This window comes from Ammospiza nelsoni, chromosome 8 (assembly GCF_027579445.1).
Source record: "Ammospiza nelsoni isolate bAmmNel1 chromosome 8, bAmmNel1.pri, whole genome shotgun sequence".
Taxonomy (NCBI): Eukaryota; Metazoa; Chordata; class Aves; order Passeriformes; family Passerellidae; genus Ammospiza; species Ammospiza nelsoni.
The window spans coordinates 34,356,298-34,368,684 of NC_080640.1; positions in this window are offsets into that span (position 1 = coordinate 34,356,298).

The window sequence follows — 12,387 nt, forward strand, 5'->3', positions numbered from 1 at the left end:
GTGTTTGGCATGAAGGAAAGAAAAGTTGTCCAAAACAGCTTCCAATCGAAGATTCATGTGATTGGAAACGTCAGGAAAGTGTAAGGTACTGTTTTCTATCAGTTGGCAAGCTGCGCACACAATCCCAGTGTTGTACAGCTTCCTTCTTCACCTTTCCGATGCTGCCGCTCTCTCCGGCTCCCGGAGCCGAAGAAGCGGCTTCTTCGCGCAAAGATGATTGTGCCGCTCACAGTGCTCTCTTAGCGCAGCTTGTGCCGAAAGAAGCCCGGGAGCGGCTCTTAGCTCCGGAGAGCATCGTACCTTCGTCTTTAGCGTCTTTTGTGGTCTACATCCTAGCAGAAAGCTTTTCCACTCTGTCTGGCAAGGAAAACCTGCGGGAGCACAGAAAACATCTCCCATCGTCTTCTGGACGTTGCACGGAGGTCTGCCAAGTGTTTGGCATGAAGGAAAGAAAAGTTGTCCAAAACAGCTTCCAATCGAAGATTCGTGTGATTGGAAAAGTCAGGAAAGTGTAAGGTACTGTTTTCTATCAGTTGGCAAGCTGCGCACACAATCCCAGTGTTGTACAGCTTCCTTCTTCACCTTTCCGATGCTGCCGCTCTCTCCGGCTCCCGGAGCCGAAGAAGCGGCTTCTTCGCGCAAAGATGATTGTGCCGGTCACAGTGCTCTCTTAGCGCAGCTTGTGCCGAAAGAAGCCCGGGAGCGGCTCTTAGCTCCGGAGAGCATCGTACCTTCCAATTCAATTTTTTCAGCTCCACAAACCAAATGGTATACTTGCAGCAGTAGGGCGGGACGTTGAATTGGACTTTCTCCTTTTAGAGAGAAGCTAATGAAAAAGTTTCACCAGAATCAGAGCAGGCTGTAAAATAAGAAAAGTGTCATGGAAATAGGCCAGCCTTATCCTCTTAGCCTTGCTTGTTGTGATCGGCCAATAAAGAAATGTGTCAACTCGGTGTTCCTGGGTATCATATCAGTAACAGGTACTTCAGCTGCTGTTCTTCTCTCCTGAAGTTAAGAACAGAATCCAAGGAATTGTGATTCCATGGTCTCAATTCACTCAATATGGTGCCGAAAAGGGAGTGGAAGGGGCACGGGTCAATTAACTTGAATGGCCTATGTAAATCAGCGGCCACTGTTTTTCTGAAGGCTTCAACAGGTTAGTTGCCTATGTTCTTCTTGGAATTGTTTTAATCTTTGGTCATGTTTTTCTTGGGATTCTTTTACCCTTTTCCCATTAGTGCAGCCTTTGCTCTCAAGGCTTTGCTGACATTTCCAGTATCTCGGTAGCCTGGAAAAGTGTTGTCTTGATTGATCACATCATTATTCCCTTCCAAGGGTTGTTTTCCTCAAGTCTCAGTTTGGCTGGTTTTCTGCTAGTTGATTGTCAGAGGGCAGCAGGTGTTTTGTAAGAGCAAGTACACAATGCCATAGCTTGCTTTTCTTTGGATTTGGCCTGTCTAGAAAATGGAATGACTGAACATCTCTGGGAGGCTTTTCTCTCCCCATTAGGTTTCACTGGAAGGAGGGCAGATGCAAATCGTCTACCTAAAGTCTTGGCACGGAAGAAAGTAGTGGTTTGCTGCTGCATAGAGCTAGAAGCTTACAAAAGGAAGGCCTTGGGCTGAGGCCCATTACTTTGGCTAAGTAGAAAAGGACTGTGGCAAGGTGAGGCAGCTGACTTCGAGGTAGATCCACAAGTTCTAGAAGCGTCGTGTGTTCACAGCGTGGTGCATGGTGGTTGGCTGAATTGTGTTTGTTATGGCTTAAAGCTATGGAAATGAGAAAGGCCTGAGTGTTTCAAAAGCCTGGTTTTTGCAAGAAAGCAGCTCTCCTTTGCATCTGCCTGGGGACTCTGCATCACCACGGACCCTCACTGCCACTTTGCCAAGGAGATGATCAGTAGGAATGTTGCAGAGCTGCTGTGTGCATCTGAATGGAATGGCAGAGAACGAAGCGCTGGACGTTTCTGGCTTCAGTACAATGCTGCTGCATTGGTGCCAGTTTAGTTGGTTTTTCCATCAGTGGCCTTTCTGTCTAGAAGTACACTGCCCAGAGTATTGGATGCCTTTTCCTTCCTGTTGTTTTCATACCTTCCTTCAGTTGAAAGGATGATACAACCTTGACATTTTGAAGATCCCTGTTAGGAAGCACTATGCCAGAGGAGTCATCGCTCCCTTTTCTTCTGCCTCCTTTGTCATTTTCAGAGACTCATTTCAAATTTCTGCTCATGTCAAGAAGAATACTGAGACTACTTAGCAGGGCTGACGCTCTCAGCTGCTTTCCTCTTTCCTACTGCTTCATACTGGATGTGACTTCAAGGCCTCGTTTTGTCATCTGCATTTTGCCGTCATCCAAAGCTAAATATTCCAGGCCTGTGAACACAAAAAGAACTCTTAGTCTTTTGCAAGAACTACCCCTAGGAGGATTTGTGTTCACTTTGATCTCTTCAGTGTTTCAGAAAAAAGGAGATTGTACTCTCTTCTTGTGTACTCTCTTCTTGTGCTCTCATTTCCCTCTCTCTGCCTTGCATGCCCCAGTTAATCTACTGGTGTGACTCATTTGGCATCATCTCACGGTGCAAATTCTGCATAGTTTCAAGTCCTTACAAATGCCAGTTGCCAAGGAGCCTATCTAAGCATTCAAGGGGCAAAGAATTGTAGGGCTGGCAAGTTCAGGTGCTGAAACTGTAAGTCATGCCATATCAAAGTGACAGAGCAAATCAATTGATCTAGGACTTTCAGCTGGACACCTCTGAGAATAGCTGCTTGTCAGCAATGACACAGCCATCTTCCTAGCTGGATTCCAGAGAGAGGAAAGGGACACCTTCAATGGTTAATATGTTTGGCATGAGAAAACAGCAAGAAATGTACCGCAAAATACTTGAGTCAGATCAAGTGCGTTTCTCTAGTGAGAATTTTGCACTTGTTCTTTCTTGTCTGTGCCTTTACTTTTCACAGAAGACAGGGGAGCATTTCATTAGTACTGTTCTTTTGTTTTCTTTTGTTGGCCTCCCTCTTTCCACCTGCAATTAACAAATTTGCCTTTCTTTACTGGCTTCTCTTTCTTTACTTCTACAAGTTGACATGAGGTCATCCAACCTTATCATCAATGTTCTCAGACAGTGGAGAGAAGTAGAAGGTACAGCTAAATGGATAAAAGAAACCCACAAAAACAGACAGGTTTTTACAGTCTTCTGTGAGAACATTAGGACACAAGATGTCCTTGAACTGAGTCATGCTCTATTGACTTAACTTTTAGTCCACTGGTTACTATTATTACACGTGTTTGGCCTTTAGTACAGAGCCTTGGAACTAATCCAGGCCAATACTTGGCTAATTTTGTTTTATTTCTAGTGAGGACTTTGTTTCTTAAGGAATAGTCCAGAGAAAGAGCGTCCACGGTACAGTTACAGGTCATAAATTCTGGTACAGTTTGTGCTGGTAATAGGTCTAGGAAAGAAAGGTTTGACATCTTTTTTGACTTTCAAATGGAACCATGATTTGAAAAACCTAAGAGTTGCAGCTCCCCCCCCCACCCCACACCCCAAGTACTTCTCTTTGCAATATTACTCAGGGATTACACATCAAAGCCCACCCTGTAAAATACGTTGCAGATACTTTGCAAGAAGTGCAGCTTAGCAGCTAGAGATGATAACGTGGCTTAAATAACATGGTCTAAATATGTCTGTCTACGCAGACATACTCAACAAAGGTTACGATGGCTTAGCTCCTGTGCTCAAGTGAACGTGCATTTTAGAACTTCCCAAGAAGGTGAATTCAACCTCCTTCATTGCTCTCTGCTGGAGTCCCAAGAGAATTTCAGTCTGCTTTTTGTCATTTACAGCTGTCACTGCTTAGCTCTTGAACATGAGACTCCCTCATGACTGATGAAAGTTGTCTAGTTAAGAGTGGCTGAAAGACATGGTCTTGCTCTAGAAGGAGATGAGAAGGTTTCTGCAGTCTTTGTCATCTCTACTGCTTGTGATTTCTAGACAAAACCAGTGGGAAGTTTTCTGAAGGCAGTCCAGAAGCTGGCAATATGGACAGCTTACAGCCCAACACTTGCTGCAGTGCAACCATGGTGACACCAGAAAGGACTTCAAAAATTTAAAAGGGCAAACAAAGCAGTTGGAAGGAAAAGAACATGAACCATTATTCCATTTTTCTCATCTATCTTTCTTTAAATCATCATTTTCGTGCAGTTTGGCGGCTTGCGTTGGTATCCCACCAAAGGAATCTGAGACAGAGTAAGCTTTTGAATGGAGTAGAAGTGAGAAACGCAGGCCAAGTTGCCTTTTTTGCCATCAAATACCAGTTAGGCTTGAACTACCCTCTGCTTAAGGTGCTTAGCTTACACTAAGAATTGATGAGCACATTTTGATGGGAGCAAATTTTACTGTCATGATGACTGAGTAAATTTTGCTGTCACTCAGAATTTTACTGTCGTCTGAATAGCAATGTTTGTGTCCAAATAGTATTTTGTCTCCTGTATCTGCAGCAGGTAAGCCTTTTGCTGTCAGCAGTGTTGCTTAACCTTTCATGTCATATCCCTCTTCACATCCATCTTCTGCTTAAGGCTTATTAATCTACTTTAGAATTGGCAGGTGGAATAAGACTACTTTTCCTTTTTGAAAGCTCATGTCATTTGACCTACTTACAGCAAATAATTCATTAATTGCAAGTCCCCAGCTAGCATCTTTTCGGCATATTCTAACCTTCTAAAGAAGTAACAAAAGCACTCTCCAATACTTGACTTTCATATCACAGTGGGAACGCTGGTCCTGTTTGCAAGAAACAATCATGGGTATGGTAAAACAAAAGGAGGGGTTAGAGTTTTCTCTGTTAACCTATAGTGAGCTTGGATTTTGCAATATGCATGAAGTTAATTAACACTGTTATATAAAGTGGCTGATTTAATCAATAAATTGGAGTCAATGCTGATAAACGACAAGGTGGGTTGGCTTCCCTTCGCTTTCAACACAGTGCCAATTCGGGCTGGTTTGATAGGACTAAGTGGCTGCTGCAATCTGCCATCCAGAAGCGGGGCAGGTGAGTTTTGTTTGCAAGGGAAAAGGGCCATGGTTTGTGTTTGGGGGCCTGTGACTGAGAGTGCCGGCTGACTCCTGAAATTCTTTGATATGCAGGATGATTCCCAGACGCAAGGTGGAAATGCTGCCAAGTCGGGCTGGATTGAAATTACCCAGGGACTCCTGCAATCTGCCATCGAGAAGCAGGGCAGGTGAGTGTTGTTTGCCAGGGAAAAGGGCTGTGGATTGTGTTTGGGGGCCTGTGGCTGGGAGAGGTCGGCTGGTTCCTGAAAATCCACGATCCGCAGGATGTTTCTCAGACCCAAGGTAGCAACATTGCCAAGTCGGGCTGGTTTGATAGTACCAAGTTGCTCCTGCAATCTGCCATGCAGAAGCAGGGCAGGTGACTTTTCTTTGCCAGGGAAAAGGGCCGAGGTTTGTGTTTGGGGGCCTGTGGCCAAGAGTGTCTTGCTGGCTCCTGAAAATCCATGATATGCAGGATGGTTCCCAGACCCAAGGTGGCACCAGTGCCAAGTCGGGCTGGTTTGATATTACCAAGTGGCTCCTGCAATGTGCCATGCAGAAGCGGGGCAGGTGAGTTTTTTTGGCCAGGTAAGAGGGCCGAGGTCTGTGTTTAAGGGCCTGTGGCTGGGAGTGGCCGGCTGGCTCCTGAAAATCCACGATACGCAGGATGGTTCCCAGACCCAAGGTGGCACCAGTGCCAAGTCGGGCTGGTTTGATAGTACCAAGTGGCTCCTGCAATCTGCCATGATCACATGAAGAAATACTTTCTGGCGTCCGTACTGGGCCATGTGCTCTTTCTTCTCTCAACTTCTCCATCACCTCTCATCTGTTTCACATGCGCTATCTTCAAGGTCCACAGGCTACTTTTCACAGCATCTTCAGGCCTGATGCAGTAAGAATGATGAATAGAACAGAGTTGGGTCTATTTTCCAGTTTGGATAAAATGCTTTCTGCACACAAATCCAAGGAGAAGGTGCTGCCCCGATGCCCAGAAAAACTTTCACTCCTGCTAGTGTTCTACGTCAACCACAACTTAGTCTGAAAGAAAAGCTTTTTCTCTGAGAGCATCTGAGAGGTTTGCACGAAGCACTGATATCTGACATATGCAATTTTGAATAGGAGAGGAAAAAGAAAATGGCAAGAAGTTTTTAATTTTAGTGGTTTCAATTTTAATTTCCGTGCACTTTTTCAAAACTTGTCAGCTCAAATGCCCATCAACATCTTTTAGTCATCTGTAAGTCAGTATTCATCTAAAATGTGCTTCAAATCAAAAGAATTTCAAATTTGCACTCCAAGTTTCTATGCCTAGATTTATGATTTCCTACACATATTAGATGAAAGGAAGGCCTTTTTTACTGTGGGAGTGCTGGAACACTGGGACAGGTTGCCCAGAGAAGTTGTGGGTGTCCCATCCCTGAAAGTATTCAAGGTCAGCTTGGACGGGGCTTGGAGCAGCAACAAAGGAGAAGCTTGATGGTAGAGAAACAAAGTTGGACTATAGAAGAAACTGGGATTGAAGTATAGGAGCAAGTTTTCTCTCAGCTCTTGGGGTAAATTCAAAGTTGTACAAAATGACATTTATCTGTGATTTTCACTACTGTAACAGAAAGGTTCATGAAAACTGTACAGAAGATAGCAAATTTTAAAAGAGATAAGAATTACAGCATAAAATCCATGGGACGGGTTACAACATGAGACACTCTCTAAGAGAAAATCTCTGTGTTTCAGCACTTCATCATGGTAAGATTTCATGAAGTGCCAAAGAAGGCGGCAAAATATCATTCGGGACATTATTTACTGGAGTTCAGCCTGGCCATTAGTAGGAACTGGGTTTGACCACATCATGTAGATATACCACACACACTTTCCCTTCACTGAAAAATGACTGTTTACAACGAAGAAGCAATTGACGATCAAAATTGATTGAAAGCATCTTAAACATGTCAAGTATTTCATTGTAGATGATCTGTGATCCAAATGCTTCTTCCACCTTCGAGAGGGACAGAACAATTCTTCCATATCATGATGGTTTCAAATTGTATCAACCAATGTTTTCTGCTGAAAAGATAGCATCTATTTTTTTCTATTTTTGGAAGAAAATATTCCTAGACATACAACAGGTGAGAACTAAGTAATTTTAAAGAAGCAAATGACATGAAAATATTCTGTAAATAGAATGAAATGAAAAGCTGTGTTTTAAATAGGAGCTAAATATGAAACAGAATTTCTGTACCAGGCATTTGAATTACTGCACCAGCTCTTTTGCCCATCAAGAGAGGCATTGAGCATTTCAGTCTTTTCCAAGGTGTTCATGATCTGCTATGCTGATCTCTGTGTGTGCCTAGGTGTGTGTGGAAGGGGGGGCATGTGAAGGGGAGTGTGTATGTTTGCTTTACAATTGTTGTGGCAGATTCATGCCTCAGCTCCACATTTTGTTTTAGAAAGGTCACACAGAGTGGATATGAAGTTTCCTATCAACAAGAGATCAATTCCCAAATCATCCATTTGACTCTACCTTATAAATCATGTGCTTTGTTGCATATTTTATCAAATCTACTTTCAAGCCAGATGGAGGCAGGAGGATGTGGGAATCCCTCCACCATCTTGCAACTTTTATGCAAGTAGGTTTTCAAGAAAATCATCATTTCTCTTGGAAATATGTCTGGAACAGGCATGATGGTAGTGTCAACCTGTTGGAGTTTTTGTTGCTGGAAGAAGTTGTACAAAAGGATTGGTTTTTACATTGACCGGTTACTGAATCAAGCGCAGGAATACATTGGAAATTCAACTGGGGCCTCCTTTTCCCAGCAGACCACTTCTAGAACGAGCTTGTACAATGAAGCTGACGCTTCTGCTCTCTTTTTGTTTCTTTCCTATTTTTCTTGGCTTCTTTGCCACTCTCTAGACAATTTGTGAACTCTTTTCCCAACTCAGATGGTTTCAATAGTCTGATTGTGATCACACATTTTTACAAGGAATTCTTAAAATCTTTCCTCGAGTTAAGAAAGTCAAGGACTTAGGTCTTTTTCTTCCCTTATAATATTGCAATGAAATTGATAACTAAAGACCAACTCTTTCTTTTTGTTTTTAACCCAAGTAGATAATTCCCATCCATTCATCCATTTGGTGGACCAATAGTTGCCATGCTGATGGAAGTTGTCACTTCTTAACAATAGACATTCTGTGACTATGTTGACAGCACTTTGGGTGAAGATCCTAACTGGTCTTGGATACACATAGGGAGAAATTTGCTCAGCCAGTGTCAGTCTTAAGCATGCGTATCAGAAGATCTTTCTAGAGCTGGGAATTTTCCCATGAAAGGGATTCAGTTAGGGAAGAGACACTCGTCCCAGAGTTTTACATTCTTCTTGAACACTGCTTAAGGAACTTAGATGCCGTGTCCATTTGGATCTCTGTCTTCACAGAACTTTGTCATGCAAGTGCTTGAAATGCATCTTGAAGAGAATTCACTAGCACAGAATGAATGAGAGTGGAAGGGGTTGGTGGGGCTAACCAGGCCCAATCCCCCTGCCTAAACCAGGATACCTAGAGCCTCTTGCCCAGGATTCTATCTGGGTGTACTTTTAATGTCTTCAAAGATCCAGGCTCCACAATCTTTCTGGGCAGTCTGTGCCGTGGTTCAGTCACCCTCACAGTAAAGAATCATTTGCTGATGGTCAATGGCAATCTCCTGTATTTCAGAGAGTGCCCACTGCCTCTTGTTTTTTTCACTCAGCATCACTGAAAAGACACTGGTTCCCTCCCCTTTGCACTATTGCTTCCATATGGATGCGTGCTGCCATGTAGAGATATGTCAAAAACCTCCCTGAAGCCCAGGCAGATAATATTCCCTTCATCTACCAGTCAAGTTGATTCATCAGAGGAGTTTAAAGTGATGTTCAGCATGAAATTCCCCTGAAAAATCATGCTAACTACGTTATTTTGTCGTCTTGCATGTGCCTGGCAAGGTTTTCCAGGAAGAGCTGCTTCATCAACTTCCTGGGGATAAAAAGGAAGCTGGCTGGTTTCTACTATTCCGAGTCCTCCTAATTGCCTTTTATAGAGATGGGTGTCATTTGCTCTCATCCAGTCTTTAGCCTCTCTTGTCGTCTACATCTTAGCAAAAAGCTTTTCCACTACATGTTCATGTGATTGGAAACGTCAGGAAAGTGGTAAGGTACTGTTTTCTATCAGTTGGCAAGCTGCGCACACAATCCCAGTGTTGTACAGCTTCCTTCTTCACCTTTCCGATGCTGCCGCTCTCTCCGGCTCCCGGAGCCGAAGAAGCGGCTTCTTCGCGCAAAGACGATTGTGCCGGTCACAGTGCTCTCTTAGCGCCGCTTCTGCCGAAAGAAGCCCGGGAGCGGCTCTTAACTCCGGAGAGCATCGTACCTTCGTCTTTAGCGTCTTTTGTGGTCTACATCCTAGCAGAAAGCTTTTCCACTCTGTCTGGCAAGGAAAACCTTCGCGAGCACAGAAAACATCTCCCATCGTCTTCTGGACGTTGCACGGAGGTCTGCCAAGTGTTTGGCATGAAGGAAAGAAAAGTTGTCCAAAACAGCTTCCAATCGAAGATTCGTGTGATTGGAAACGTCAGGAAAGTGTAAGGTACTGTTTTCTATCAGTTGGCAAGCTGCGCACACAATCCCAGTGTTGTACAGCTTCCTTCTTCACCTTTCCGATGCTGCCGCTCTCTCCGGCTCCCGGAGCCGAAGAAGCGGCTTCTTCGCGCAAAGACGATTGTACCGCTCACAGTGCTCTCTTAGCGCCGCTTCTGCCGAAAGAAGCCCGGGAGCGGCTCTTAGCTCCGGAGAGCATCGTACCTTCCAATTCAATTTTTTCAGCTCCACAAACCAAATGGTATACTTGCAGCAGTAGGGCGGGACGTTGAATTGGACTTTCTCCTTTTAGAGAGAAGCTAATGAAAAAGTTTCACCGGAATCAGAGCAGGCTGTAAAACAAGAAAAGTGTCATGGAAATAGGCCAGCCTTATCCTCTTAGCCTTGCTTGTTGTGATCGGCCAATAAAGAAATGTGTCAACTCGGTGTTCCTGGGTATCATATCAGTAACAGGTACTTCAGCTGCTGTTCTTCTCTCCTGAAGTTAAGAACAGAATCCAAGGAATTGTGATTCCATGGTCTCAATTCACTCAATATGGTGCCGAAAAGGGAGTGGAAGGGGCACGGGTCAATTAACTTGAATGGCCTATGTAAATCAGCGGCCACTGTTTTTCTGAAGGCTTCAACAGGTTAGTTGCCTATGTTCTTCTTGGAATTGTTTTAATCTTTGGTCATGTTTTTCTTGGGATTCTTTTACCCTTTTCCCATTAGTGCAGCCTTTGCTCTCAAGGCTTTGCTGACATTTCCAGTATCTCGGTAGCCTGGAAAAGTGTTGTCTTGATTGATCACATCTTTATTCCCTTCCAAGGGTTGTTTTCCTCAAGTCTCAGTTTGGCTGGTTTTCTGCTAGTTGATTGTCAGAGGGCAGCAGGTGTTTTGTAAGAGCAAGTACACAATGCCATAGCTTGCTTTTCTTTGGATTTGGCCTGTCTAGAAAATGGAATGACTGAACATCTCTGGGAGGCTTTTCTCTCCCCATTAGGTTTCACTGGAAGGAGGGCAGATGCAAATCGTCTACCTAAAGTCTTGGCACGGAAGAAAGTAGTGGTTTGCTGCTGCATAGAGCTAGAAGCTTACAAAAGGAAGGCCTTGGGCTGAGGCCCATTACTTTGGCTAAGTAGAAAAGGACTGTGGCAAGGTGAGGCAGCTGACTTCGAGGTAGATCCACAAGTTCTAGAAGCGTCGTGTGTTCACAGCGTGGTGCATGGTGGTTGGCTGAATTGTGTTTGTTATGGCTTAAAGCTATGGAAATGAGAAAGGCCTGAGTGTTTCAAAAGCCTGGTTTTTGCAAGAAAGCAGCTCTCCTTTGCATCTGCCTGGGGACTCTGCATCACCACGGACCCTCACTGCCACTTTGCCAAGGAGATGATCAGTAGGAATGTTGCAGAGCTGCTGTGTGCATCTGAATGGAATGGCAGAGAACGAAGCGCTGGACGTTTCTGGCTTTAGTACAATGCTGCTGCATTGGTGCCAGTTTAGTTGGTTTTTCCATCAGTGGCCTTTCTGTCTAGAAGTACACTGCCCAGAGTATTGGATGCCTTTTCCTTCCTGTTGTTTTCATACCTTCCTTCAGTTGAAAGGATGATACAACCTTGACATTTTGAAGATCCCTGTTAGGAAGCACTATGCCAGAGGAGTCATCGCTCCCTTTTCTTCTGCCTCCTTTGTCATTTTCAGAGACTCATTTCAAATTTCTGCTCATGTCAAGAAGAATACTGAGACTACTTAGCAGGGCTGACGCTCTCAGCTGCTTTCCTCTTTCCTACTGCTTCATACTGGATGTGACTTCAAGGCCTCGTTTTGTCATCTGCATTTTGCCGTCATCCAAAGCTAAATATTCCAGGCCTGTGAACACAAAAAGAACTCTTAGTCTTTTGCAAGAACTACCCCTAGGAGGATTTGTGTTCACTTTGATCTCTTCAGTGTTTCAGAAAAAAGGAGATTGTACTCTCTTCTTGTGTACTCTCTTCTTGTGCTCTCATTTCCCTCTCTCTGCCTTGCATGCCCCAGTTAATCTACTGGTGTGACTCATTTGGCATCATCTCACGGTGCAAATTCTGCATAGTTTCAAGTCCTTATAAATGCCAGTTGCCAAGGAGCCTATCTAAGCATTCAAGGGGCAAAGAATTGTAGGGCTGGCAAGTTCAGGTGCTGAAACTGTAAGTCATGCCATATCAAAGTGACAGAGCAAATCAATTGATCTAGGACTTTCAGCTGGACACCTCTGAGAATAGCTGCTTGTCAGCAATGACACAGCCATCTTCCTAGCTGGATTCCAGAGAGAGGAAAGGGACACCTTCAATGGTTAATATGTTTGGCATGAGAAAACAGCAAGAAATGTACCGCAAAATACTTGAGTCAGATCAAGTGCGTTTCTCTAGTGAGAATTTTGCACTTGTTCTTTCTTGTCTGTGCCTTTACTTTTCACAGAAGACAGGGGAGCATTTCATTAGTACTGTTCTTTTGTTTTCTTTTGTTGGCCTCCCTCTTTCCACCTGCAATTAACAAATTTGCCTTTCTTTACTGGCTTCTCTTTCTTTACTTCTACAAGTTGACATGAGGTCATCCAACCTTATCATCAATGTTCTCAGACAGTGGAGAGAAGTAGAAGGTACAGCTAAATGGATAAAAGAAACCCACAAAAACAGACAGGTTTTTACAGTCTTCTGTGAGAACATTAGGACACAAGATGTCTTTGAACTGAGTCATGCTCTATTG